This window comes from Octodon degus, unplaced genomic scaffold (genome assembly GCF_000260255.1).
Source record: "Octodon degus isolate 3935 unplaced genomic scaffold, OctDeg1.0 scaffold00122, whole genome shotgun sequence".
Taxonomy (NCBI): domain Eukaryota; kingdom Metazoa; phylum Chordata; class Mammalia; order Rodentia; family Octodontidae; genus Octodon; species Octodon degus.
The window spans coordinates 3,132,931-3,159,069 of NW_004524698.1; the positions used below are offsets into that span (position 1 = coordinate 3,132,931).

Here is a 26,139-nt window from a genome sequence, read left to right on the forward strand (position 1 = left end):
AAAAAAAAAATCTCATGGAAAAGAAAGTATATGGATATCTTGAAGACATAGAAGTAGGCAGACAGTTCATGAACAAAAACCAAACTGCACAGGAAATACTCCGAAGAATCAACAACTGGGATCTCATCTTAGAGAAGTTTCTGCACATCAGAAGGAATCACCAACAAAATGAAAAGACAACCCAAAAATTGGGAAAAAATCATAACCAACTATCACTCAAATAAAGGACTTGTATTTAAATTATTTAAAGAACTAAAAAAAACTCAGACCCCAAAATTTAAAGACCCAATCCAAAAATGAGCATCTGAGATAAGCACACACTTCTCAGAGGAGAAATACAAATGGCAAATAAATACATGCAAAAGTGTTCCACAGCATTAGCCATTCAAGAAAGCAAGTCAAAACGAGATACCAGCTCACCCCAGAAAGAATGGCTATTATAAAGAAATCAACTAATAGCAAATGCAGGAGAGGCTGTGGGGAAAAGGAACCCTCCTCCACTGCTGGTGGGAATGTAGACTGGTGCAACCACTATGGAAATCAGTGTGGAGATTCCTCAAAAAGGTAGGACTGGAAATCCCATTCAATCCAGCTATTCCCCTTCTGGGTATTTTCCCAAAAGAACTGAAAACATCATACCATAGTGATATATGTGCACCCATGTTTATAACAGTACAATTTGTCATAGCCAAGTCATGGAAACAACCAAAATGTCCATCACTTGAGGAATGGATGAAAAAGATGTGATGCTTTTATACAATGGAGTACTACTCAGCCATAAAGAAAGAAAAACTCAAAGCCTTTATAGGTAAATGCATGCAACTAGAGGCTATGCTCATAAGTGAAATAAATCAGACCTGCATGTGTAAATATTGTACTGCCTCCCTAGTTTAAGAACCTGAAAGAATAAAAAAAAAAAAGCCTGAAAGGCATAATAGATATAGTAAAATGGAAAAAAAAATACTGAACTTAAGGTTTAAACAACAAAGATGAGAGAAAAGATAGGAAAAAGGAAGGGGGAAAACATGCAAGTATATATACTGGATGGCTGAGGTGATTGTACTAATAATTTCCATCAGTTTTTTGAAAATAGCAGTTAGTGTTTAGAACTTTCACCTTGACTAACTCTGTATGCTATTCTGCCCACATAGAGGACAAAACCCATGTGTAACACAAAACCCATGGTTTGATACCTCTCATCTTGGTCTTCTGTGTACCGTTTCTAATGTCTTAAGTATTATACTCTTTAAAATAATTTTTAAAAGACAAGGAAAAACCAAAAATTAAGATTTTATGAAAGCAAGCATTAATATTCACTTATTTGTCCAATCTTACATAACTATATGTTAATCTGAGCAACAGATTTGATGATAAAAATACATGATATAACAACCATTGTTACTTAGCTATTCCTGTTTTGAAAAACTGTTACATATATATTATTGTAAGTTACCAGTTTTTGTCTTTTTTCTATTTGTTTTTGCTTGTTTTTACTCTTCAAAATAAAATAAAACTGAATAAAAAAAGTAACAGAATTATCAAAAGTATACATTAGCAGCAACATAGGTGAGAAAACACATTAGTATGCAGTTTTGCCTCTGAAAGTGTAAAACTCAGAAGCTTTTCATTTGAAACAAGAATTTAGTCTGTCTTGCTCAGTCTGTAACTGCAACACCTTCTAGATAACTACTTGCACATAGTAGGTGTACGAATAAATCTGTGAGCATGAAAAACTCAAAAAACTAAACCCATGAGCACCATCTTGTGGAAGGCTTCACTATGACAACAGCCCAGTTCCAGTCACCAGGCCTAGAGTAGACACAAAACTTCTGTGACTGGAGCTAAGAGGTCCTGGACTCCAGAAACGAGTGGCCTATGAAACTTTTCCTGAGGCTGTGTTCGCATATCAAGTCCACTTTTTGCTTCGATTCAGGTAAGGTCAATAGAGATTATAGGGAACCACAAAAGTTCCCCAGGCCAGCCCATGTCAGAGTCCCAAAGTGCAACTGAGAGACAGATCTTAGAAGTAGTCTTTAACCAGTTTCCCACTCCCATTCCCTGCAAAATGTGCTATAACCTACCCTGCGACTCTTCCTTCCTGCTTCAAAAGACCCTTATGATGTGGCCCAAAGACTTTCCCTATTTCATAGCATCTTCGTTGCCCTGGTGCTGCTCCCTGTAACACTGATTTGACCTTGGCCTCTGCACTGTTTGGGGCGTCATCTGGTCAGCTTCCACTTGTCACCTCGCTCCCCTACTCTACCTGAAATACTCTCCAACAGGCCCAGTCACAGTGGCCAGAGCTTGTGACGTCAGATCAAGCTCCTGCAGGTGGACTCTGTCCCTTCGCAGCAGTTCCTTGCCTTCTGCAGACAAAGGGCGCTTAGGTGCTCTGGAGCAGCTCAAGTGAGTCCATTCAGGACGCTCTGGGAGCCCCACATCCCATCTCTTCATCTTGGCAGCCACGCACAAGGTCGCGCCAGGTGTCAAGATTCTAGAGTTGAAGTACTGGCAGTCTGACTTGTAGAGTCCCCATTCCAGGAGCAGCAGCTTTCACCTGGAGCAGGGGCCTGATGCAAAGAATGAAACTTCCTAGCCAGCCACTGAAGCTTGGCCCAAACTTTTCCTCGATTTTCGAGACGTTGGGAAAGTGGGTCTGGGTTTGGAGCAGAAGCTTAGATCTCACCAGCATGGTAGGTGAGGAGCGCCGTCTAGGACAGGTCAAGGACAGGTGCAGGGTGGGTGCGTGCGCTGCGCAGGCTCAGAGCTCAGTCAGGGTTGCTCTCCCGCGCGGTGGCTGGGAGTGGGACGCAGAAGGGCGGCAGGTCCGGGCAATCAACATACCTTAAGAACACGGACTTGTTTCCCCTTTCTTTGTCTTGACTCTCTGCTGCCTTGACCTTTCTGTTCCTGACTGGTCCTGCATTTTCTCCTTTAATGTACATGTACCAAAAACAAGGAGAAGCCCTGGCCCTGAGTTTAAAAGAAATGTGTGGATACGTGGGTGGGTGCCTTCTTCCTCATAGTCTGCAGAGCCTCATCAGTCACGAGGGAAAAATCCCGCAGATCTGAAATTACACCCTTGCCCAGACCTACTTCCATGGCCCTAGGCACAGGCTCAGCCTCTGGGAAACAGGAGGCGGCAGCAGCCCTAGCCACCCTTCTGGGACCAGTGAGCAGTGACCAGCAGACCGGAAGTCACTCTCCCTGAAAGGTCAAGCCCGAATACATTTCAAATTCTATTTATAAAAAAAAAAAAAAAAATCCCTAGGAAATTAGGCCTTAACAAGTGCGGTGTCTGTTGATGCTGGTACACATTGCAGTCCAGGGTGGCTCAACAGAACCTTTTGGCTCCAGTGAGTGCCCCTGGCCTGTGGACCCAGATCAGCAAGGAGAGGCCCGCAGAGCTCAGAAGGAGGCCATCAGCTCTGCCTCAGGAGAGGAGGCAGCTTCCTTCAGCCAAGACCGCTGCCAGTCAGCTTAAGGGTCTATAACAGCTGAGGAAGACAAAGACAACAGCAACAAGATGCCTGTCTTTGGGGAGCAAGTGGAATTCCCTGGGGTTCTTGGCAGAAATGAAATCAGTTTTGTTCTGTTCTGTTTTGTTTTGTTTTAAGTAACTGGAGATTGAACCAGGACCTAGATACTCAACTACATCCCAACCCTCTTTTTAATTTTCTTTTTCCATAAAAAGAAGTCACTTAGTTGCCCATGTTGGTCTCAAACAAATGATCCCTGGCCTCACACTCCCAGGCCTTTTGTGGTTTCTTCATTCTCAAGTTGTGCAAATCAAAGACCCAGCCTAGAAGCATCTGTTTATGTTCTTGCAGTGCACACCTCCATAGGAGTTGCTACTAGTCAAATAATGGAGTTTGTTCTGCTTTGCCTTTTTCTTGTCTTGTTTTGGTTTGCTGATATATTTGGTATTTCTTTCATTTTATGTTGAGTTCTTTTTCATTTTATTTATTTAGTACAGGACCTACAGGTCCCACTACACAGCTCAAACTCGTAGTGATCCTCCTGTGTTAAGCCTCCCAAGCACTGGGATTACAGGCACATATCACCATGCCCAGTCTGTCATCTCAGCGCGCCGCAGGGGTAGGTCCGGCACAGCATGCTGGGGATCAAACCCTGGTCCCTGTGTCTGTTTAAGCAGGTGCTTTAATCCACTGAGCTGTCCAGCCAGTCTGAGTTCTTTTTATTTATTTCTTTATTTATTTATTTATTTTTAATTTTTTTGGATCTGGGCATGGTGATACAGGCAAGCCTGTATCCCTGCACTCCACAGGCTAAGGCAGGAAGATTGCTGAGAATTCAAGGTTAGCCTGGGCTACATGCTAAGTTCAAAACCAGCCAGAGTGTTGCAGCTTGTATATAGATGTCCCCCAAAACCCATATGCTCATAGGTGGGGCTTTTTGGAGGTGACTGCATCATGAGTGTCTGGATGTGGGTTTAAGGTGTGTGAGTATGGATTAGGTTTAGCCTAGCTCTGTTGGTGTGGGTAAGTGGAAGCCCCACCTGGTGGTGCAGTACCAATCCATAGACTTACAGCATGGATGAACTATAGGGGGAGAGCAAGGGAGGCAGGCCCCGTGCTCGCTGTTTGCAGCTCGCTGCTTGCCATGGCAGCTTTCCTCTGCCGACCCTGCCACCGGCTGTTTCTGCTCTGCGGTGCCCTTCTGCCATGTCACTCTGCCATGGAGCCAGCAGAGTGTACAAACTGTGAGCTAAAATTAACCCTTACTCTTTTAACTTGTGGGGTCTGGTATTTTGTCCCAGAAACAAGGAAGGGACTAAGACATATACCCTGTCTCTATACAAAATGATTACATTCATTGTGGAAATATGGGTGGCACCATCCAAATAGGCTGGTCTCCAAATAGAATGGAAGTATAAAGAAGTTGGAAGCTGGCGCTGCCTGCGCTCTCCACAGTTCCAACCGGATGCATTTTTTGCTACTGTTACCCATAAGCGTCAGACTCCAGGTTCTTTAAGTTTTAAATGCAAACTTGCACCAGCAGTTCTCCAGGGGCCTGCCGGCCTTCCACTGAGGATACATTGCTAGAAAATCTCAATCTCTCATCTTTTCCCTCCTCCTTTCCAGTCAACCCACCACCACCAAGTTCCTGGATTTATTGCAGAAACCAATCTAACTTATCTAATAAATGTTCTCTTATAATTATATATATTTTATTGGTTCATTCCTCCGGAGAATGCTAATAAACCCTCTAAACTCCAAATTTGGAGCCAAGTATCTGCATTCTTCTATACTGATGCCACAGCCTCTTAGGAAATAGAGATGCTTTGGCAGTTCTGTACCTGCCTTTCAGCTCCAAATCCATGGATAATTTTCAATCCTGCTTTGACATTTTTCAGCTTTACACTGCTTCACAGTTTCAAGCCATGTTTTCAGGGCTCAGCTGCGTGCGTGTATGTGTGTGTGTGTGTGTGTGTCTGTCTGTCTGTCTGTCTATCTGTCTGTCTGTCTGTCTGTCTTGTCTGTCTGTCTGTCTGTACTCACAGATGGCCAGACAATAACTGCCCCAGGAGCTACACCTGACCATGTTCATGGACACACGGTAAGAAAATACATAGTGAGAACTGCTCACTCTGCTCTGGATTTCTGAACTCCTAAAGACAGGGGCAGCTCGGCAGCCTTAATTAAATCAGCATGTCCAGCTGGCTTTCCACAGGCCCTCCGGGATCCTAGCATGCACTTGGAAGACAGTAAGGCACTTGGCCCAGGACCCACTAGTTCTCACACTGCCTCTGAGATGCAGACATTTCTTTCTTTAGAAAAATCTCACTGCCATGAAGGTATCTCTCAAGAGTGTGGGTCATCAGGAGGTAATGATTTTGCCATGGTTGTCTATTCTCCTTCCCACAAAATTCCTAACCCCATAACCTGTAGGTTCCTGGCAAACAACCATCCTACCTGAATTTCTGAGAACTCCAGGCTTCACACTGATGATGTCTTCTAGGTAACACGGGCAAGTCTCTTGGAAGCAACAGAACAGCAGCCATAGCAGAAAGTCCCTTTGTATTTGTTCCTCCCAGCCTTTGCAATAACTATCTAGGCACATTCAGGTCATAAAAGATCCACTTCCTCCATGATTCTGTTCCTTGCTGGTCTCTAGTTGCAATCTGGAATGATCCTTGTCTGTCTGCTACACTTTTCAAAATTTAGACACCCCCCCCCTCCAGCCAAAGCAGCTACCCGGATTCTTTAGAGAAGTAGCAGGGAGAGGTAGAGCTCAGTGATCAGGCAGATGGAGGGGATCGTTGACACTGGGTAGGAACAGCAGAGCCCCTTTCTGTAAATAAGCTCCCGAACAACAACCTCTGTCTACTTGTTAATTAAGTGGGGACTGCCTGTTTCCCTCTTGATCTCCAGGAATCAGAAGTAGTGCTTCCTCATCAGGTTTAAACTTTCCCCTTTATTATGCATTGCATAACCATGCTATATTGTACTTAAATATCTGTCTCTGTCTCCCTACTTAAGCAAGAAGTCTTGTTGAAACCCACAGGAGTGCCTTGGAAAGCTTGCTGCCTCAACGCTTGCCAGTGTCTAACATATTAAAAGTCTGCAACAAAGATTTGTGTCAAGGAAGAAGAAATGAAAGGAGTAAAAGGAAAAGAGGAAACAGAGGCTTAGAAGTTTCAAAAGCACATTAATCTGTGGGTAGTAGAATCAGGATTTGCAGATATTTGAGCAGCCAGGAAAAGTGAAGCAAATCTAGCAAGATGAAATTTAATACCACTCCATGTAAATACCTGTATCCACTTCAAAAAACAAGCATAAATTTCACATAAGAGAAAGAAAACAGATTAAAACCATGAAAGCTATCGTCTAATACTTGCAGCTCACGGCAGAGGAAGTCTGTTGTGTGTAGCTCCAAAGAGGAGACCTGGAAGGCTGGTGGTGAGCCCAGGGGAGATTCAGTGGGAGAAATCTGTTGCATGCTTAAGTACAGTGCCTGAAATGCAAAAATGACTGTTGCTACTTTTGTTATCACTATTATTGTGCAATGTCGTGGTCATTGTTTATTTTTGTGAGAACTGCCTGACAGTCAGCTTCGGAGGCGCTGAATCCCCATCTCTGGAAACCCAAGGCTATCACAGCCAGGAGCCCCCTATCTAGACGTTTGCTGATGTGATCCCAAACCCACATCTTCCCCTTCCATCGTCCTGTGGTCCCTTGCATGATGTCCTGCATGTCCAGGGTCGTGAAAGCCGCAGGTACGACTCCTGGCCGAACAAACTGTCTCTCCATAAAGAAGCTTTTAAACTCCCCATATTTGCTGTAGCATGCACCCTTCAAACAGTCCTTGAACGCTTTTCTTTGAGGCTGAAAAATAAAATTGCATTATGTGAAGCTCCTTTAATCTTATATAGACCCAAATACCTCATATCTTTGGGGAGACGCCAAGCTGCTCTTCATGTATTAGAATTAATCATATTAAAGAAAGCGCTGTTTAATCCACAGTGCTGTTTACCAGAGATGCTGAATAATTCTGCACTGTTCCTTGCCATTTCACCATACACCCATCCTGGGATCACATTTAGATATAGATATAGATATATAGATATCAGGAAACTGAAGCTGGACAATGGAGGCTCATTTTCAGTTTAATGTCACACTGTAGTGATGATCTTCTTAACTCTTGATCTCAATTTAAGAGGAAAGGGCAAGGGATCCTGCCTGTTATGAAGAATGATACAACGAAATTTTTTCATTAATCATTCAGCTTAATACAATTACTTACAATAAACTAACATTGTTCAGAAAAAAGGGCTTCTGTAGGGCAACTATCTGTGTGGCCATCTCAGACAATGTAGAAACTCTTGTCTTAACTGAACTACCTAGGATGCAAAGTATATTTTTATGTGGAAGTGTATATATATGCACTAAAATCAGCAGCTCCCTACCCCATGTATTTCTGGATCTTCTCCATTAAGACCTATCAGTGAATGACCCAAATACCACCCATATGAGATAGTCATTTATTCTTTTTGGTAAATATTTCTTGAGCTCCTACTAAGTGCCAGGTACTACTCTAGCTAATTACAGGTGTAATTATGAATAAGAAAGAAAGTTTCTGTTCCCAAAAATACAAATCCATGAACATGATACATTCAACTGTAACAAGAGATACATGGTGTTTGAAGAAGGAGAACAATTTTAGATCACTTGCTGAGGGCAACCTCCTTGGAGCGGTAACATATGGTCAGAACCCAAGAAAAAGAGGTAGGTACCAAGGCTCTGAAGATCTTTGCGTGCATAGAGATCTTTCCAGATGATGGGAAGGGCAAATAGAAGAGCCAACCACAGCAAGAACAGGCAGGAGAAGACGCAGGCCCCGTGTGGGCAGGCTTGGGGCCTTTTAAAGTGAAGCCATCAGAGATTTGAGGTTAGGGAGCAACATAATGACCTAAAGTGGTACCTCAGATTATGGACTTAATTTGTTTCACCATTTTAAGGAAGATGCAGAGTTTGTGAACAGGAGCAAACTTTTGCCACTTTTGTCTTTGAACTGAATTGTTTGCAAACAGAAGCGTTTAGGAACCAAGGAATTACTGTATTTTATGTTTTCAAAGACCATCTCCAAAGAATATGTTGTTAGACAGCAGGAACTGAACAAACAGGACTGTTACAGAAAATGGTGGCTTTTATACCAGGGTGATCAATCAGGTGGTGGTGGTGAGAAAGATGAACTCCGGGAATTTGGGAGGAAACAGAACTAAGAGAACTTAATAATGATTGTTTGGGGGCAGAATGAAAAAGCGAGGAATCAACAATGACTCTTAGGAGGACTAGGAGTAATGTGTGAATTATGCCAGAGGCTCCCAAACTTCCTCAGCTTATAACAACCTTCCCAGCTGGTGAATTTTTCATAGTGCTCTAGGCCAAAAACAATTCCTATTGGCTCCATTTATTAAATGGTTACAAACAAGTAAATCAATAAACACTTGCAGCTTATCCTTGTGTCACAAATGTATGTCTCAACTTAGTACAAAGAAGTAGAAGGAAAAAGAATGTTTTTGTTTCATTTTTAAACAGCCACAATGACTTATAATGGAGCGTGTGTGTCCACCGAGCACCGTACAGTTTCTCAGACTTGAATCCAGATTGGATGCAGCCACACTCAGTTCCTGTTCCATCCTGATTTTTACATGATACCTGCTTTTATCTCAACAACTGCCCCAAAACCAGTTTTGCACAATGTTCCATTATTGAAAAGAATGTAGTATGATCCCAAGTTAGTAGTTCACATGATGCCCTACAAATACTGCCCATTTTAGCTTCCCTAGAAAAAACACGAACTGTACTGTGGCATCCCTGTGAGTTATCTGCGGTGCATGGGTGCCTTAGTGCACAGACTGATGCTACCGTTTAGTGATAGGCAGGGGCTGGGCGCTGGCAGGGGAGGGACTCGAGGGGAGGGCTGCCGAGGTCTGGTGCATTCACTAGGTGTTCCAGGAGCACTGCTAACCGAGGAGGATTAAGGAAGCAATGGGTAGTAGAAAAACTAATCCTGCCAATAATGCTAGAGAAAAAAAGTATTTCTTATGCAACACTATTAGGAAATAGTGTTCTCTGACTAATTTTCTGGATAACTAACCAAATGGTTTTCTTTCGGCACCACTGTTGAGGAATCTTCTAGCTTGACATCAGTTCATCAGTACTTACTGAGCCATGAGCCTAACTGGGCTGCATTGAAGACCACTCAGTCCGGATCTCCAATAACTATCATCCTCCCTGTGATCCAAGAGACCGCAATGTCAAAATGGATCTCCACGAAGTGAGTTTTGTTTTACAATATAAAAGTATTTTAAATTTATTGACGTTCCCATCCGGAACATGGCATAAGGTCAATCCTGGATGTCACCATCAACAGGGCATCCAAAGAAATGCTTGTACAGGATTTAAGTCCCTTATCTACGAATTCTGACATCTAAAAAGTTCTGAAAGCTCAAAATGGTCTTGATAATTCATTTGGCTGCAAAGCCTCATCCACCAGAGCTCAGCCAGAAGCCAAGTCCAATCTAAACCCAGGAAGAGCTAAAGTTTTTCCTTATCCTGCTTGGGCACCCTTACATTTGCTGCAGAAATGCAGGTAGACTCGCCATGGGTATCTGCCCTCCAGATTCCTCTAAAGCTGTTCTGTGTCCAGATCTGATCTACATGAATTTTTCAGCATACCTGGCCCCGAGGGTTTTGAACAAGGGGGTCATCTTAGGAACAAAGGATTGAGAGAAAGCCAGATATCTTCTAGGTTGATCTACTAATATAAATGAGAAAAGACACTGTCTAAAATTAAATATGCCATCAGTTATTACAGTTATCAATAACCTAGCTTTCTGGCTGATTGTTTTGAATACTTGAAGGAGGTTAATTAAAAGACCTTATAGCACTCTTTAAAATTAGTTCAGGAAACTTTTAACTGAGGATATTCTTTCATCTTAATTAATTTCCTCTTAGCAATTAGGAATTCTGTATCTCATTTTTTGTCCTTTTAAATAGTCGCTATGAAAGCTTCTATAAGAATTTGAGTTGTAAAGATTGAAAAGATGCAGCACCTCACCCGCCTTCTCTTTTTGGCATTAGACACGTCCAGTTTGGGATCCCAAATATGGCACTTGTGACCCAAGGCCAATAACATGAAGCCCAGTTTTCCTAGTTGATTAATAGGATAAATAGACTTCACCAGACTGTTGTGAATCTTTAAGCGAAAAAGAACAAAAACACATTTTATTTTATTCTACTGTCAGTCCATAGCATATGTTCAGTAAAAAACAAAAGACACTACAGCAGTCCCTCACTTATCACGGAGGTTACGTTCCCGACATCCCCGCAATACGTGCAATCAGCGCAGTAGCGACGTGATATTTAGTTTAGTATTTTTATATATGTTAAGGTTTCATAAAGCCTTTATAAGGCTTTCCCACACTTTTAAAAACACTTCTAAAAAAAGGGGGGCGCTGGGGAGATTGGCTCAGTGAAATAAGCGCTTCCCTGGCAAGCGCAAGGGCCTGAGTTCAATCCCCGGTTCCACAAAAAAAAATAAAATAAAATAAAAACACTTCTAATGCTCTTAACCATTTTCAAAACTTATATACCTACATAATTTTAACAACATATGTATACTGCATGGTACTGCAAAATCCCGTGATATAGCAAAAAATCTGAGACAAATAATGTAGATTAATATTTTTTGAAAGTCCACAAAACCTTGAGTCCGCGAATGTCGAACCACAAAATAGCAAGGGACTACTGTACTCACTGCTCTCTTTTTCTTATGCTAGTTTTCTTTTCTTTTCTTTTCTTTCTTTCTTTTTTGTTTTTTTGAATATTTAATCTCCTTTATAATACAGACTATGGAGGGAGGAAAAGGTGAACACACTTTTAATTAAAAGAGCTGATGAGTTTATTTTCACATTTCACAATACAAATGAAACTGTGTTTTCTGCACTTTTGTTTATCATACTTCTCTTTTCAAAACTATTCTTTAATAGGAAGGGGGAACAAGTCTTCCTTGTTATTCATGCTGTTAGAAAACACACATAGTCACAGCACCATGATCCCCTGGTGAAGCAGAAGAAATAATATAGAACTGATACAGAGAGGCCGCCCTTCCACTTTATCTGTCTGGTCGAGTCATTCCCGGCCAAGTGGGTACCATCATGGGCCAAGCTGGCAGTCGCATCACTGGAGGCCCAGGCATCATGGGCATGTGGCCTCCCACGGGTGGTCTCATTCCAGGAGTAGGTCCCACTGGCTTCATCCCAGGAGGAGGGGGCCCATCACTGGCATCGTGGGAAGGCCTCCTATATGGGGTGCTGGCATCATACCAGGGCGAGGAGGACCCGGGAGACTGGGTGGAGGTGGGGTCATAGCCTCTGTTGGGGGAGGAGCAGAGAATGGAGTACGAGGTATCTTTCCTTGTTGAAATGCAGCCGTTGTTTTGTCAATCAGGCTCTGAGCTTGCTCTTCCATCCATTTCTGGTAGTAGTCTTTCACATTCTCTTTATGTTTCCTACCACTGCAGTGTGTCTTTCTCACAGATGGAGAGTCATGGGTGAGGTACATATCGCAGTAGTCACAACAAAACTTAGGCATGTTGTTCTACAGGCTGTTGCTGGCTCTTAGTTTTTCTTTTTAACCAAGGAGGATTATTGCCTAGCTACAATGTGTAGAATAGGATGCAAAAGCACTAAAACTAGCACCAGGAGAGAACTCTAAGGGGTATTCTAAGGGGGGTCCCCAGGAAGTGCCAGCTGGTAAAGAACACCTCACAACAGCTGTAATAGCTCCCAATGTCCACAGCAGACCTGGCTTCACATCCCAGTGTGGCACCTGTTACTCATCTAACCTTGATGGGTCATCTGATTTCTCTGAACTTCAGCTGCGACTGTAAAACAGATATGCTAGTATTTACTGCACAAGACTGCCATGATGAATAACCTAAAGAGGACATCTAAAAATGCTGTGCAATTCAAAGCGTTGTACCAGCAGCAGCATAGAGGAGAGTGAAACAGAAGAACCTCCTGCTTTATAAGGGAAGAAGAGAAGGCAGATGTGGAAAATTAGAGCCCCAGTAGACCAATGTTGATGCTAGGCAGAACCTGTTTTAGTGTGGCAGAGTGGGAGTAGGTGGGCAGGGTGACACACAGTAGGGACTCCTGGACGGTAAATCATGTGAAACTGGACCTCTCTGATCACTCCTTAGAGAAAGGGAAAACCTTGAGTAGATGTGAGTGCAGGGGAGCAGCAGGGGAGGGACTTCAGAGATTCCAGGAGGGCAGCCTAAGAGAGCCAGGACCATGTGCATGAGAAGCTCGGCTCAGCCAGCTGACTAAGAAAGAGCCATATTCTTTAAGACCTTCATCAACTCTTAGCAAAAGTAAAATTTAAAATAAAATAAAAATAATATAGATAGATCGTTTTCCTTTCCACTTTGAGTCATTTTTTATGGTTCACTTTATTTCCCTCAAAGCACTTTCTTAACATTTGTAATAAAGACTGTGGATGCTTCTACTTCAATCTGACCCTAGTTTCCTCATCTGTGAAGTGAGCACAGTTAGTCTCCATCAGGGCTTGCTGTGAAGGCTAGGGACATGGGTCCTGGGGCTGCCATGGAAATGGTAGACTCCTCTCAGAGCTTCCCCTGACCGATGCCAATCAGCCACATAGGTGTCAACAGCCAACACCGTTGAGGGACCATAGTTTGACAATTGTGTCAATGGTCTGGATGAGGACACAGATAAGATGAGGCTGGGAAAGGTGGCTGGTTATCCAACAAAAAAAATTTGGATAAGTTGAAAAAATAAAAAGGGAAGGAAAGTCACTTGTTTTTGCTTTTGTGTGGGTTTTGTGTTTTTTGGAGTGGTTGTTGAGACAATAGTAAGAGTTGTCAGACCCACGGCCCAGTGTGAAGACACAGTGCCGTGCCCATTGTCCCTACACAGTCACTTGGGACCATGCTCTAGTTTTGTTCTGAGCCACACATGTATGTGAGGGGGGCCTTGGCATACCAAAGTGCACCCAGAGGGCAGCCAAACAGGTGGGGGAGGAGCTGGAAACAGCGTCACCCACCAGTGGTGGAGGGGGTCATAATTCACACATTCATTCACCAAGTATCATCACCACGTATTCCAGGCAGAGTTCCAAGCACCCAAGCTAGATCAGTGAATGAATCTTGCCCCTGGAAACTTACCCTTAGTGACAAGAGAGGACAGCACACACTAAACATGAATTAAGTCCTTCATATGTTAGAAGGAGAATAAAGGAAAGTAGGATCAGTTAACAGGAATCAGAAGAGCATAAATTAGGCAGATGACCATAAACATCACAGCTGGGGCACACCTCATTGAGATGGTGGCCAAGGGGTTGGGGGGTGAACCAGACAGAGATCTGAGGGGTTGGCCCCAGAGGACAGGTACAACACGGTAGTGACAAAGAACCTTTTTTTTTTTTTTTTTTTTTGTGGCACTCAGGACCTTGTACTTTCCAGGCAGGCACTTAAGCCACTGAGCGATCGCGATCTCCTGAGCCCAAAGAATCACTCTTGTCACTAGATGTAAAATGAAGTTCTTGGACTGCTTCCACAAGAACACATCAGTTCTGGTGGCCAAGAGAAGAGGGTGGCAGAGGAGGCAGGAGAGACGGACAGCCATGCTGGCCAGGCTGTCAAGGCTTATCCCTGTCCCTCGTGTTGTCTTTTCAGTCACGGGCAATTATAGAGCAACACGAGTTGTACCGAGCAGACCTGCTCATCTCTAGAATTAAACAGCCTGCTCTCTCCCCTTTCCTTCCTCTCAGGGACTTTGTTCTTACCCAACTTCAAGTCTCTTTGCCTTCATTTGATTTGCAAAGTATAGGCTGTTTGGCAAGACAGTAGCACCACAGCCCTCATGACAGAGACACAGAATAGCCAGGAGCCGCACCCCCCTCCCATTGTGGGGACCAGAGGAGAGACCCTGAAGGTCTTTACCTACCACAGCTGGAACGTAGAGCCCTTCTGTAGGCCATTGAACTGGAACCCAGAGGTGGTGATTACTTCTCTTTTCAGTCTAGATCTAGTCGTTAAATAAGCCATTTACAGAGGGGGTGTTTTTCTCTTGTTTGTTTGTCTTAGCAATTTGTGTAGTATTTATTTTAACTAAGAATGTCGTCATGTGTGTGCTGTTTTTTTTTTTTTTTTTGGTTGTTTTTGGTTTGGTTTTTTTTATTTTATTTTATTTTAGGGAGGGGTTTACAGGGTCTAACTAGGAGATCAGACTCATAATGATCCACCTGTTTACAGCCTCCCAAGAGCTGGGATCACAGGTGGGCACCTCCACACCCAGTCTCAATTGCCATCTCAGCATGCCCTGGGGGTGGGGCCAGCACAACAGGCCCAGGGATCAAACCCCCCACCCCTGGGCCTGCTTGCAGGTGCTTTAATCCATTGAGCTATTTGGCTGGCCCCTAGATTGTCACCTTGGAAAAAGAAATGGAATCTAGAAATTAACCTCACTGTGGGGAAATCTGTCAGTACAAGGTAGACCAGCACACTTACTGTGCAGCGTGGAAAGTCTTGTGGTAGTGTACTGACCTTGGTGTAAAGCTTCACCCACTCTACTAGATAGGTATGTGCACACGATCAGTAAATAAACTTGGCAAAGCACATGGCACGCATATTCTCTTTGTTCAATTATTTTTCATTAACAGGCTTTACAGAGTGTCTATTGTGTGCCCAATACTAGGCTATGTCCATGGGAATTTGATGGTAAACTGTGTGGATAGGGCACTTGTCTCCACCAAAGGGACAGCCTGGAACAAGGCCTTTGCCTCTCTACAGGAGAAAAAAAAAAAGGCCATTGCAAGAGTAGGCAAAGAGAAAGAAGTATCAGACTTCTTAGGGCACCTTTTGTTCTCACACTTTTGAAAGAAAAATGGGAAGAGAACACCACTGTGCTGCCACTAAGAAGCACCCAGGACATGTGTGATGAGAAGCCTACCTGTTGGGGAGCAGCCTCAGACCGCGCGGGGGACAGAGGCAGACACGGACAGCACCCATCCCTTGCAGAGCTCACAGCCTCTACTCAGCATCAGTATTTCCACAGGCAAAAGCCAGCCCAAGGTTGACTCTTACTTCCTGGACCCTCAGTGGTTTGTGAACTCTGCCAATTCCAAGCAACTGTTCCAATTATTAGGTGGGGAAAAAAACTTTATTTAAACTGAAAAAAACCATTTTCCAGTTTATAGATAGAGGCTGCCATCTTGAGATGCTAGTCTAGCACTTCATAAGCTACAGTTACCTAGACTGATGCTGCTTTTCCTGTTGTAACCACAGAAATTAACCTGAAACCTGTAACAAACCATGATCAAGGATGTCTGCTTCAGATACTGGGTATCAATTTGCCATTATGATTTATTTCTGCTTCCAAATTTCCCAGAGAATTGAAAGAAAGATGCCTAGAATTCAGTTCTTCTCTGATCTTTGCAATGAGAATGCAGCTGTCTGGAATGCAGCTCCTTTTCACAAGACCTGATGGAAAATTGGAAAGAAAAGGCTTGTAACCCTGAATGGCAGCATGCCAGTGATAACGCAATCTGGGCTGTGCAGGAGGTCAGCAGATTTGGACCTCTTGAGCAGTTAAACAACCTGAAAGGTAGGGAGCTGCAAAGCGCATGCCCTGACGGAGCGGTTGTTCCTACGCGTGCTTCTTGCCCACCCCAGGGCAGTGCCAGAGAGACATGTTGTCAAAGGAAACCAAAACCGGACAGCTCTGAAGAAGTGAAAGCAGATTTTATCAGGACTTGTACAATAGGAGAAAAGAGACCTCAGTATAGAAGTGGGATCAATTCTAAATATAACAAGGGAAAATAGGAATTTACAGCCTGGGAGGAGGGTAGGGCCAGGAAATAGGGAATTAATCCTGAGGAAATGTGAGCATGTCACGAAGATGGATACAAAATATGAAAGAAATGCCAGGGGTAAGGAAGGTTTTGATTAAGCTGACCTGACAGGATTCTTGCCGAAGGCAAGCCAGAGGGGTCAGCCATCACCCGAGGGTTCGATGAAGGATGAGGAACTTTGTCACATATTGAAGATGGTTGTTTCCAGGGTGTTACAGTTTGTGTCTAGTTGTCCCTGCAAAGCCTCATGCAGTCACTGGGGCAGTGGGCTTCTAGAGTTTGTGGTTAACTCATGCCCCAGTGCTAGGATTTTGGGTGTGAGTGCTACTGCGATTATGGGTGTGGGTGCTGCGCCCTCCCTAGGGAGGATAGCCTGAACACAGGGTAAGGAGAGGGGCGAGGCTTACCTCTCTCTGCCGGTGCTCCTCCCTTCTTCTCTTGCTGTCATGCTGTTTTCCACCACCATGAAGTGCTGCCCTGTGCCATGCACCACTCTGCCTTGGAGCCAGCTCATTATGGACTGAAACCTCCACAAACTGTGAGCTAAGTGAACGTTTCCTCCCTTAATTTTGGGCATCAGGTACTTTGTCCCAGCAATGAGAGAAAAGTAACCAAGACACAAGGGTGGAGGTTTCTTCTTAAGTTGACCAGGAGGGTTCTTACTACAACAGATTTTGCAAGGAGGTGCACAGATGGACCCCCAAGAAGGCTCAGGACCCTGAATATAGTTTGGTCAAGCAAAGAGCCTTTGTCACAGCTTTCCAACTGCTCTCAGCACCCATAGCTCTAGCTTATAATGAAAACATCAGGAGCAAGGGGGTAGTAACAGATAGCAATCAAAGCTGGTGTGTTCAGGTTTTAAGTCCAGGTAAGCTGGTATGGCTTCCTTTAAAATGGAAGAGACTTCCAGAACATAGATATATGTCCCAGAATTTTCCCACAGCTCACCCTTTGCCCCAAGAGTTGCTTTCTCTATTATTAGTTCATCTGTGATTTATTTCTTGCCTCCTCCAAAAAGCGTTTTTGAGACAGCTTACACAGAGGGACATGCGAATGCCACTGAGCCATAAAATGACTGATCTAAAAGCAAATCAGCTGCAGACACAGCTCCCAGGAGAGAGATTCTGTCATTTCTTAACCCTCCAGAAAGTGGGCACTAGAATCCCCTTGCTCAAGTTGATTTAATCAGAACACATTCCAGGTCACTACCTTAAAGAAAAGCAGATAAAAGACATCCTGCTCGGAGCTGAAGCTGAAACCTGAGGCTGAGGAGCAGCCTCCCCACAACCACCTCGGCGCTTCCACCAGTGTCATAAGCTGCCACCCCACCCACACTCGGTGGATGGAGATAGATGTTGCCCAAGGCAGAAGGCTGTGCCTCCCTGTTCTGCCTTCTCAGCCCTGAGCAGTTTGTCTGTTGCAGCAGCAATGCCCAGAGCATTCCCCTTCCCAGCTACATGATAGCTAGGTGACTTGGGAAGAAGAAAGCAGGCAGCTCACTGCCCTGGTGCCCATAGGCTTGTCCAAGATTGGTGCAAAGAAAAGGACCACTGTGGCAAGTCATGTGAGTTACCAAGTTCAAAAGGAGAAAGAAGAAACTGATAAAAGTAGCAGCTCTTCGGAGCTGTCTTCCTCCTTGGATTCATCCCTGGTCTCCCTGCTCAGGTTCAAGTCATGGTTCTGCATGGGCTGCAAGAGGTCCTGCCGAAACCCAGGACCTCCCACTGCCTGATCACTGCCTCATCACTGGCACCCCATCGTTTTTGGGTTTTGTCTCCGGCCAAGTCTCCAGCTTGGTCCAGATATCAAACACTGTTGGTGAGTAACCAGTGCCTGCAGGATCTGAAGGACCTTCTCTGCCCTCCACCCACAGCTTTTCTCACTGCTCTGCAGCCACTTTTTTCCCACAGGTGAACCTATCATCAGAACCAGGTTTCGGGGTCGATGAGGGGACCACATCCTGGGAGCTTGCACCCTGACTGACTACTGCAGAGGAGCTGCAGCACTGGGCCTGGGGCTGCATCTGGCACTGGCTGAGGATCTTGTAGATGTGCAGCTTTCAGTTGCTGTCAGGCTGTAGTGTGTGGTAGACGAGGTCCTCGCACGGTCTTCTTAGGTACTTGGAGCACAGGAAGTTAACATAGTGCTCCTTCGGGGCACATAGCATTTTCTTGATGCTGTGGCAGGGCATAAAGCCATCGACCATTATGGAGAGGACTATGCCTGGGGTTCTCAGGCTGGCAGAGGACATCTCACAGCACCTCAGGAAATGTGTACACCCTCAGCCCACAGAAGGTTTTGCTATTGTCGGCTGGCCACTGTCATCCTGAAGGCATCACTTGGAGAAGCTAGCATCAGATAGTTTGCTGCTGAACTTGATGAACAGAAAGTTTTTGCACTCTAGATTTCTGTGTGTGATTACCATACTTGAGCAGTCTTTTTGAGCAGCATCCTCTTGCAGATCTCCCCAGGTTTTCATTCATTCAAGGATGTTACCATGAACCTTGAGCTCCGTAATGATGTGAACCTTGCCATGCAGTGACCACAGCTTTTAATGATGGAGAAATTTTGCTATCATAGCAATTTCCCGGGAAAAAGATTTTCCCAAGAAGTCCATAGAGCTGATAACTTTAACCACCAAATTGAACTTCAGGTGCACACAGTAAGCAGATCTGACCTAAATGTATGAGGTCCCTTCTAGAAATAGCCCCATGCTGTAGGCTCATTACTCAAAGATATAGCATCATCCACAGTGCCTGGACCACTCAGTGCCTCAGAGGCTGCTCTTTACATCCCCATAGGACATGGACCAGAAGTGACCTCAATTACACTATGGGCAGAGAGTCCTCGGCCCTGGCCAGGCCTGCTATCTTTGCTTCTTCAGAAGCCAAGACTCTAGGATGGAACATTCAGCACACCTTCCCAGGCAACTTCAATGGGTGAAGTCACAAAGGAGGAGAGCCTCAGGTGGTTGAGGCTCTGGTTCATTTGAAACAAAACCCTGGAGGATCTGCTAGTAGTTTGGAATACACTGAAGTGCAAGAGTGGTCTCAGTCTTGACTGGAACTTGGGTGATTCTCAGGGACACAACTTGCAAGAATTCTGCTCTTAGCTGTGAGTTCCCTCCTAGGGACCTGTCCAGCCCTTGGCTTGGCTGCACCCCCAGGGCAGACCAAGGGCTGAGGGACAAAGTCTTGGCACAGATCCTGCACTGAACCTGGCAGCTGCTCCTGGGAATACAGTGCTCCATGAAGGCAGTGCAAGCAGCAAGGGCAGCACTAAACAGGGACCTTCTCACCTGCTGAGAATGGAGAGCCTCTGTGGAGGCAGGCCCTTTCCATGTCCTGGAGGAGTAGGAGCCCCGCAGGTCTGGCTTCACCTTGGGTTTGACCTAAGTCTTATCTAACTTATGACCGCTAGTGTCACAGACTAAAGTTCTGGGACAGTGAGGCACAGGAATGCATTGGGGGTGCGAATGGAGGTGAGTCAGGTTGGGCTTTGCTCCCCCTATTTCTGGCCTGTTTTTCTGCTCCTCATCTTCACTTTCTTCCCCACTTTAACCACCCACTCATCATCAGGCCCGTATGCATGGCTGGTGTCCTCCCTTGGACATCTTGTGCTGAGATGGCAATTGAGACTGGATGTGGTGGTGCACACCTGTAATCCCAGCTCTTGGGAGGTTGTAAACAGGTGAATCACTATGAGTCTAATTTAGTAGTGAGACCCTGAACATCCTGTAGATTCTTCCCTAAAATACAAAAAAGAAAACAGAAGGATCACTATGAGTCTGAGCTATGTAGTGAGACCCTGTACCAAATACAAACAAGAAAAGAAAAAATATGTCATATATAGAATATATGATATATATGTATGTATATCATATGAATACATCTATGTTCTAAGCATTAGAGCCTGACCCCATCCAGATGTAAATTGTGACTGTTTTGCTAAAGTTTCCACACTGCTTGTTTCCTAATATTATCTCTTAAATATAAAATGTATGGAAAAGCCTCATGTGTTCAGAGGTGGGCCTGGGGAAGGTGAGCACATCGCAGAAGCAGCGCACCCATCAGTGAGGTCAGCCACTGATGAGTTCAGTAACACCCGGTTAGGAGGCGAGGTCTGCTTGGCTGTGGGACCCTGGAGGCATGGCCTGCAAGTTTGTGCTCCTGTCCCCAGGTCCCCCTTCTTTCTGTGCCTCCTGGATTAAACGGCTTGCCTACCCTTCCACAGGCTATATCTGCCTTAAAGCCAGCCAGCTATGGATTGAATCCTCTAAAACCCATGAGCCAAATTAGCTCTTCTCCTCTAAATTGTGAGTGGTGTTGGTGGATATTTTGGCCGAGTGATAGGAAAGTGACTGCAACAACCTAAGAAACTACATCAAGCCCCTTTTATGTTAATCTCTAAGAGCAGAATCCTTTCATGTTACTCTTTGACATCACTCCATATAAACTTTCTAACAATTAGTCTTACAATCCCTGTCATCTCTCTGGAGAGCCAGCTTTTCCTACCCCAGGGAGATCTGGTTACTCCCTAGCACCCCCAGCCCCACCTTCCAGCTATCTCCCTTCCCTTCTCTTTACCAACTCTTGCAGTCAGTTCTTTTCCAGATTTGTATTTTGTGAAGCTGCCCGCCACAGGGTGGGTTCTCTGGAAATAGACTATAAGATGCAAACTGGGAAGAGCAAATGTTTCTTGGGCCCAACCCCTGGAAAGGAGGAGAAAGGAGCTGAACTGGGCCAGGGATGGTACTTGTGGAACAGGTATGATAAACTCTGGCCAGCTTGCTGAGAGCTCTGGAGCAACAGTTGCTTTCAGGAACTTGACTTTGTGGCTGGCCTGGTGTTATAGTTTAGATATAATATGTTCACTAAGATTTTCGTGTATGTGGAAGGTGGTTGGGTGTGGGGATCACTACTCATCAGTGGACTCATTCAGTGATGACTTTAAGAGCTGGCTGCGCTGTGGCAAGATAGGCCTACCTGGAGTTGGGTCACCGAAGGTGCAGCCCAGAAGGGCACATTCTTACTACTGGCTCCTCATTGTCCTCCTGTTTCCTGGCTGCCAAGAGATGAGCACCTTCTCCTCTGCTGTGTCCTTTTGCCATCCTACTTGGAACCAGGACACCATGGGCTAAAAACATGAGCCAAAATAAACCTCTCCTCCTAAAAGTGGTGGGTGTGGGTATTTGTCCAGTGATGGGAAAGTGACAAACACCGTGGACTCTGTTCTTAAGTATTTGGTACAGGGTCTCACTGTGCAGCTTGGACTTGTGGTGATCCTCCTGTCTCAGCCTCTGCAGCACTGGGATTACAGGTGTGCACCACCACACGCAATCTTGGTCACTGGCTCAGTGTGCCTGGGGGTGGGGCAGGCGCAGCATGTGGTTCTGGGGATCGAAACCTGGTCCTTGCACTTGCCTAAACAGAAGCTTAGGTCACTGATGTATCTTGCCAACCCTGTGGACTCTCACAACCCCACCTTGCTCAATTACAAGGCAGCCATCCCTAGAAAGCCACATCTACTGGCAAGATACTCTGCAGCTGAGGCAAATCTGAAATCCCTGGCAGATGAGGGCTCTCTGTTGACCACACCCCCTATAGCTGGACAGCACATCCTTCTTTGGAAAAGGGTCTGAGCAATATAGTCTGTGCCCATCACCCTTGTTAATCCCACCTGAACCCAGTAATTCAATGGTTCTGGCAAGCCTGAGGGTGGACACCTGTGCTCACTGGCCCTGTACCTTATCGTGAGGATGATATTGCTCCTCTAAAATGCATCCTGGTGATGACCTCTAGATGGTGCCTTGGAACAGAGCTTCCCAATCAGAGGGCTGGAAAAAGTTGGCCAAGATATCTCTTCAATTCCAAGCTAATAAGAATTCTAGACCAATTACCTCTATAATGAGTAGCCTCTACCCCAATGTGCAAGATTAGAGTTTGAAACATACTCCTTTGGAGAAACCTCCTTATATCCTTTCAGTGACTGGCTATAGAGTTACTGGACAGTTATTGTACACCCAGTTCTGGGCTAAGAGTTGAAAGTGGAGTCAAAACAGGTCACACAAATGGTCTCGCTGATGCTTAGAAATCAATACGTAAGTACACACAATGATCAGTGTTGTGGGAGTGGATGGCAGGCTTGGGCAGTGGAGGAGGAATGGGATGGGGGCGTTGGAGATCAGGAAGACGTGGAATAAGGCACAAAAGAGAACACAAGTGGGGCAGGAAGTCGGGGGAGCTATGGATTTACTGCTCTTTTACAATACTCTTCATGAAGATTAACTAGAAACATGGTGGGCGTGGTCTCCGGAAGGCCAGTAACGCAGACAAGAGATGAACCTTCCATCATGGGGAGTCACAGAGGAGATATGGAGGCATGGAGGATTTCAAAACATGGTACATTTTTTAAAAAAAGAACCATCCCTTCCTGTCTTTGAGAAGTTTACACTTCTAGGAAAAAAAAAAAAAAAAAAAAAAAAAAACCTTGCAAACAAACTCTTTCGCATAGCAAAATAAATACTTTAGTGAAAACATAGAAGACATGGATGGAACAGAGGCTGGAGCCCAGGCTTCCTGGAGGAGTCAGTCTGCTTGCTGTAGCACTGAAGCTGATGACAAGACATGAGTAAGCATGTGCTGCGCGAGCTAGCAGCCCATGGTGCTCTTAGCAGGGAGTGTGCGAGTGTGAGGATGCGCCCTGGGGCCTTCCCTGGCCAGTGGCTCCATCACTGTCTTTTCCACCTGTCTTGGTTACTTTTCTCTTGTCACTGGGACAAAATACACAGTGCCCAAAATTAAGGAAGGAAAGGTTTACTCAGCTCACAGTCTGTAATCAGCTGGCTCCTAAGCAGGGTGGCACGGCAGACGGACAACAACAGTCAAGGTGGCAGAAGACAGCAAAAGCAGCCACAGCAAAAGGCTCTTTCCCTTCCTTATATTGTAAGCAGGCTGGCTGTCCCACCCAGAGTGGGTGTAGCACTCACACCCTCTTCGTGCCCTCTTCTTGCACAGAATGAGGATTTTACAAAGTGAGGACCCTGGTTCTCTGCTCACTCAGCTAAACTTCTACACTTCTCAGGTTGACACAAGGTACCAAGGATTATACGACCCCGTGTGTTCACTCCTCATTGTGCTTCTCACTTTGTGTTCAGATATATGTCTGCATGACTTTTCTTCCCTGGATTTGAAGCTCCTAAAAGACAGTCTTCCTGTTTGTCATGACAATAAATATTTCTTGAGTGAATAAATATAAATGTTCTCTAATAATTACATTGCTAAAGACTGATCGTTCTACTTTCTAGCCCTTCTCCTTTACCTCACGTATAGTAATTCCAAAGTCTGCACCTTCTGGAGTGGTCTCCCCAACTACCCCAGGGAGGGGAAAGCTGCTGATCTCTTTCAAACCTTTTTATTTTATTCTATCTTATTTTATTTGGTACAGGGGACCCAACTCAGGCCCTTGAGCTTGCCAGGCAAGGGCTTACACTGCTGAGCTATATCCCCAGTGCACCTGATCCCTTTTTGTGCCTTTTCACAGGCCATCATGTAAGGATCTAGATACTTAAAGTGTTCACCAAAGACTACTGAATGAATAGAGTAAACAAAATGGATTTAAGTCACTACACAATTGGCTATCTCTAACTAATGGGATTTCATTCCTTTCTTGGTTTCCAGGAAGTGAAGTGGCATTGCCTGCTACTGAAAGGTCTCATCTGCTTATTGCTTCTCCAGCATGTCTTCTGAAAAAACAATTGCAGTCAGGATCCTTGTCTTCTCACATTTCCAAAACAACTTCTGAAAATTCCACACAGACCCTGTCAACAGAAAGAGAGGATTCTGATGAGGAGCTAGGCAAGCAGAGTTTGCAGGATGAACTTCCACTCAGAGAACAGCAAGAGTCTCTGGAGGGGGAAGAATATCCAGAGAAGAAAGAGTCTCTGGAGGAAGAATATTATCTGCAAGAGAAAGAAGATCTTTTTCAAGAAGAAGCTCTGAAGAAGGAAATGTATGTGGAAGAAATGGAGTATCCTCTTGAGCAGCATCTAGAACAAGGTGAGTATCTAGAAGGAAGAGAATATCTAGAGAAGGAAACGTGCTTGGGAGACAGTATCTGTACCCAGGAGAGCACGGGAGGGAGGGCGAGGGTCTCCCACTGGATGGGAGCTCCAGTTCACCACAACGCCAGGCAGACCTGACTTATGGCAACCCCCAACTACTGGCCCTATCCATGGTGCTGACAGGCAGGAACACTACTGATCACATTCAGTTCCCACCTCCAGGAGCCATGTCCCAAAGCACTGTGGCAAAAGCGCAGGAAGAGCCTTCACAAACATACAGTGCCTCTTCATTTAAAAAAAAAAAAAAAACCCACATAATCTGTGTACGTTATGTCCTATGCATGCTCACTGGGGTTGTTTCAGAAACCATACACAGTATGCACAAAAAGAAGCAAGCGAAGATCATCATCACCCTGAGAAGATGACTCCTTCTCACACGTTGGTTATCCCCTCCCCTGACCTAAATGAGGCCAAAATATGATTTCTAAAACAACACATGGAGCCAGCGAGGTAGTTCAGTGGACGAAGCTCCTGCTTAGGCATCGGAGAGATGGGAGTTCAATCCCCAGCACCACACGCTGCACCGGCACCTCCCCGTGCACGCTGAGTCCCGGTGCGGTGGCACATGCCTGTAATCCGCTCTGGGGAGGCTGAAAACAGGAGGATCACTACAAGTTAGAGCAGCATAGTGAGACCCTGTACCAAATAAATAAATAAATAAATCAATAAATAAATAAATAAATAAATAAAATGACATATATAAAATTTTCTGGCCAATAAAATCTTGTTGCTTTCTTGGTTACCAGGAAGATAAAGGTGAGACAAATATACATATATCTCTACTTTTGTAAAAGGATCATTCTTTATCATGGTGTTTGTAGCCTGCTTTTGTTTTTGGTTTTGGTTTTTGGGGGGTTTTTTTGGTGGAACCCGGGATTGAATGTAGCCTGCTTTTCAAGATACATTTACATATATAAATTGTATGTACTTATATGAATATCAGTTTTTATTTTAAGAATTTAGTGTTATTAATATGTTTCTTTTAAAAATGTTTCTTTTATTTTTATTTTTAATTGGCACATAATAATTGTACATATTTATGTATGACATTTTAATGCATATGTAAAACACATTCTGATCAGATCAGGGTAATTGGCAGATAACTGCCTACAACATTTAACCTCTCATTGTGCAGGGAGCATAAAAAGCCTCTCTATTTTGAAATCTTCAATTAATTATAGTCGAATACAGTTACTCTACGGCGCCACATTCCAGAGCATTACGCGACATTCTTCCTACAACGCTACACTCCCGTAACTGTTAGCACCTTCTCGCCATCCCTCCTCTCCTACAGCTAAGCCTCAGTATCCTAACTGACCCCTCCCAGTGATCACTTATTGTTCGTGATTTTATACTTACTTTTTATTTTTTTTATGTGCTTACTTTTTAAAAGCACACTTCCCTGAACATCCGCATAGCTTAGTTTTTTAAGTGGTTTCTGCTTCCCAGAATACATTGCCGCAGCGTGGTGACAATTAGATTAGCAGAACATAGTATCCTTCCACTGTGTGCCCATTTTCCCTGGCAAGGAACTATGCTGCCAAATATTTGACTTTGGAATGATGACTCTCCTCCTAGGGCTGCTGCTTCTCTAATAGTGTTTTTTCAATT

General features: G+C 44.6%; 1 pseudogene; it reads right to left on the bottom strand.

The window, feature by feature from the left end:
• Positions 1-11,643: 11,643 nt before the first annotated feature.
• Positions 11,644-12,122, bottom strand: LOC105743398 (annotated as a pseudogene).
• Between the last annotated feature and the right edge of the window lie 14,017 nt (positions 12,123-26,139).